At 40.1% G+C, this 4,388-nt stretch overlaps 1 pseudogene; it reads right to left on the bottom strand.

The window, feature by feature from the left end:
* Positions 1 to 307: 307 nt before the first annotated feature.
* Positions 308 to 4,132, bottom strand: LOC119037391 (hypoxia-inducible factor 1-alpha inhibitor-like; annotated as a pseudogene).
* Between the last annotated feature and the right edge of the window lie 256 nt (positions 4,133 to 4,388).

The following is a 4,388-nucleotide window of genomic DNA, read 5'->3' as shown; positions in this document are numbered from 1 at the left end:
GACTGACTGACACACACAGACATGATGACAACCAGAAGCTGGAACTCCACACATTGAATGCAGGACTTCAGGGGAGCAGAAAAGAAAGGTGCTAGGGCACAGAGGAAAGGGTACGAAGTTCCTCCAAATGGGAATGGAGCGCCAACCACCCTGCCTTGCTCCAAACACTGGCCTCCAGGACCATGGCAAGAGTCCAGTTCATTAAATGCTGTGTGCAATACTACTGCTTTGAGTCTGCTGTCCTCATCAATGAAGCAGTATGGATGGGCTAGCAGTCACCTGGCAGGAGGCCTCAACTCCTGGCAGGCTAGTGGTATTGGCCCTTGCTCATTGTGTTCAACAAGGGCTCCACCTCTTGTGGGTTCCCCAAGGCCTCTCAAAGCATCTTCTCCATGTTTCTAATTATGGCCACTTTCTGATGGACTTTGAGAGGATATTCAATTCTGTTAGGGTTAAGAGCCCTGTTTATCAGAAGTTCACAGTGATGGTAATCCCCCTCCCACTTAGTAATGACTCTATATGGTGCCACCAGTGCATTGAGATGTAAAGAACATCACCAGGACCAACCATTGTTTCATAACCAACCATGTACTGGAAGTTGAGGAACCCCTCATAGTCAGGATTGTCAAAATCCACCTGGCTCTGTCTATCACACGAGTTATGAACAGGATTTGGGTAGAGGCGCTCAAGATGATCTGGAGGGAATAAAATGCATTGCTTGTAGACCTTCATCTGAGCAAAGAAGTTCTATTCCTCAGCACAATGAGCAGATGTTACATTTTCTTCCACACCAACGAGCAGCAAATAGGAGGTCAGCTGTCCCCAGCCACAATTTCCTTGCAGCTTATTAATCGAGTTCCTGTTAAAACCCTTGTCCAGAAGACCATGACAATTTTCCTGCCCACAGTGTCATTGAGCATTTGCTGCAGACACAACCTCTCATCCCTTCCTTGCTGCTGTACATCCTGCAGTTTCTCAACAAAGTCATGGAATTTCATTTCCTCCCTGTTAGACCTTGGCTTAAAATTCTGGATATTAGCCATCTTCTTTCTCATCATAGTATAGGAACTTGTGGGTATTGGCCCTGCACACTGAGAAGTCCCCATTGCTAATATTTTCTTGCAGGTATTCAAGGTCCCATTTCAAAGCAGGATGTACAGGATTTGTGTAGGTCAGCACCATGGACTTCCCATTCTTCATAAGCTCCTCTGACCAGGGTCACTCTGACTCAGACTTGGGTCAGGCTGTGTGGGAAAGCTATAATTGCACAGCTGGCACTCATTCCATGCAAGGCAGGGGCTTCAGCCTCTTCCTAGTGTTCTCCAGAGCCTGAGGCCACGGCCTCCACTGCTGTAGCTAGCTGCCATCTCTGCAGCTAGGGAAGGCCCAACCAAAAGGTTTATTTTCATTGCCATTAAAATGAAAATAAAGTCACCTGCCAAGAATGCAATGTCGACTTTTAAGCCAACTGCTCTCATTTAAAACCCTGTTTGCAGCAGCGTTTTCTACTTAAAGTTATGTGATGGCCAGTTTTGAGAAACTGCTTTTCTTCTCCAAAAATGCTCAGCCAGCCATAGCTAACAAGAATTCATGCCTGCATTGTAAAAATTGCAAAAATGGGATGGGAATTTGTGAAATTTCCTCATTCTTCCAGCAACAACAGTACTGGCTCTTCTTGAAGGTCAGAGCAGGACACAGTGGTCTTTCCATGGGGCTGGTGAAGAAGTCACCTTTATATTTGCAAAACCATCTGGACAATTCTGAAGTCATTCTCCATAGAGAGGGGAGCTGAGAAAGGCAATTGTGGAAGCAAAGCCAGATGAACTAGAAAAGGGTCCTTCCTGCCAACTTTTCAGCATTTTAGCTTCACTGTTCATTATGTTGGAGATTGTTAACTTCTTCCCCCAAATTAAAGGGAAAGAATTCAAGAGTGAGAGAGACCAAGAGATTTGAACCAGGCTAAAATACAGGAAATCAGTGAGCTCCCTGAGAAACTAAGCCTTTTACTTTTCTTCTTTTTTTAACATGGTAAAATACACGTAACATAAAAAATTATCCTAATTATTTTTAAGTGTACAAGTCAGTGGTATTAAACACGTTCACATTGTTGTGCAGCCTTCACCATCTATGCCCATAGCTCTTTTCATCTTGTACAATGGAAACTCTATACCTACTAAACTAGAACTCCCCACTTTCCCTTTTCCTCAGCTCCTGGCAACCACTGTTATACTTCCTTTCTCTCTCTATGAGTTTGACTCTAAGTACCTCACATAAGTGGAATCACACAGTATTTGTTTTTTTGTGACTGGCTTATTTCACTTTTCATGACATCCACAACTTTCATCCATGTTATAACATATATCAGCATTTTCTTCCATTTAGGGCTGAATAATATTCCATTGTATGTATAAATCCCCGTTTGGCTATCCATTCAGCTGGTGGACACTGGGTTACTTCTGAATTTTAGCCATTGTGAATAAGGCTGCTATGACATGGGTATACATACAAACATCTCTGATACCCTGCTTTAATTCCTTATTTGGGTATACATTCCGAAATAAAACTGCTGAATCATATGTTAATTCTGTTTTTAAGTTTTCGAGGAACTTCCATACTGTTTTCCACAATGGCTGCATCATTTTACATCCCCCCAGGTAGTGAACAGGGTTCTGATTTCCATATATCTGTACCAATATTTGTTAGTGTTCCCTTAGTTTGTTTTATAATAACCATTCTAATGGTCTGAACTGGTATTTCATTGTGGTTTGATTTGCATTTTCTTAATGATTAGTGTTGAACATCGTTTCTTGTATTTAATGGCCATTTGTATATCTTCTTGGCGAAATGCCTATTCAAGTCCTTTTAAAAAATATTTTAAATGTTTATTGATGAGAGGGAGACGGTGGGAGAGAGAGAGAAAACAATGATATAAGAGAGAAACTTTAATTGGTTGCCTCCCATTTGCACCCTGGCTGGGGGTTCAAATCTGCAACCTAGGTATGTGCCCTGACCAGGAGTCAAACCCCCAACACTTTGGTATATGGGGCAATGTTCCAACCAAGTGAGCCACACTGGCCAGGGCATATTCAAGTCCTCTGCCCATTTCTGAATAGGGTTGTTTGTTTTTAGTATTGAGTTTCAGAAATTTTCTATATATTTTGGATATTAATCCCTTATCAGATGTATGATTTGTAAATATTTGCTCTTATTCTGTGGGTTGCCTTTTTACTCTGTGGAGAGTATCTTTTGATGAACAAATTTTAACTTTTTTTTATAAAGTCCAATTTGCTTATCTTTTTGTTGCCTGTGTCATAGACAAGAAACCATTGCTAAATCCAATGTTGTAAAGTTTTGTCCTATGTTTTCTTCTAAGAATAGTTTGTTTTAGGTCTTATATTTAGGCCCTTGATCTGCTTTGAGTTAATTTTTGTATACAGTGTCAGTTAAGAGTCAGTTAAAGAAAGAAGAAACTTTATTCTTTTCCATGTGAATGTCCAGTTTCCCCAGCACTATTCATTGAAGAGATGGTCCTTTCCCTATTGAATGGTTTTGGCACCCTTGTCAAAAACCACTTGACCATGTATGTGAGGGTTTATTTGGGGGCACTTTATTCTATTCCATTGGTCTACATGTCTGTCTTCATGCCAACACCACACGGTTTTGATTACTGTATCAGTATAGCAAGTTTTGAAATCAGGAAGTGTGAGTTCTCTACTGTTGTTCTTTATTTTCAAAATGTTTTGTCTATCCAGGGACTCTTAAGATTCCATATAAATTTTAGGATGAATTTTTTATTTCTGCAAAAAATGTTATTAAATTTAGACAGAGATTGCATTGAATCTGTAGCTCACTTAGGGTAGTATTAACATTTTAAAAATATTAAGTGTTCCAACCTGTGAATGTGAGATGTGTTTCCATTTATTTTTATTTTTCTTTCAGGAGTGCTTTGTAGTTTTCATTTTATAAGTCTTTCACCTCTTTGCTCAAGGTATTATATTCTTTTTTTAAAGCATATTTTATTGATTATGCTATTACAGTTGTCCCATTTTCCCCCTTTTATTCCACTCCACCCTGAACTCCTCTTCCATCAGCATCCCCTGCACCCCTGCCTTACTTCATGTCCGTGGGTCATGCATACAAGTTCTTTGGCTTCTCCATTTCCTATACTATTCTTAATCTCCCCCTGTCTATTTTATGCCTAAAAATTATGCTTCTTATTCCCTGTACTTTTTTATCCCATTCTGCCCTCTCCTCCTTCCCACTGATAACCCTCCATGTGATCTCCATTTCTGTGATCTGTTCCTGTTCTAGTTGTTTGTTTAGTTTGTTTTTGTTTTGAGTTCAGTTTTTGATAGTTGTGAGTTTTCTGTCATTTCACTGTTCATAGT

This window comes from Artibeus jamaicensis, unplaced genomic scaffold, assembly GCF_021234435.1.
Source record: "Artibeus jamaicensis isolate MK-2021 breed Jamaican fruit bat unplaced genomic scaffold, CSHL_Jam_final contig_793, whole genome shotgun sequence".
NCBI classification, from domain to species: Eukaryota; Metazoa; Chordata; class Mammalia; order Chiroptera; family Phyllostomidae; genus Artibeus; species Artibeus jamaicensis.
Note: the sequence above shows the minus strand (reverse complement) of the source record. Positions and strands in the feature narration are given on the sequence as shown.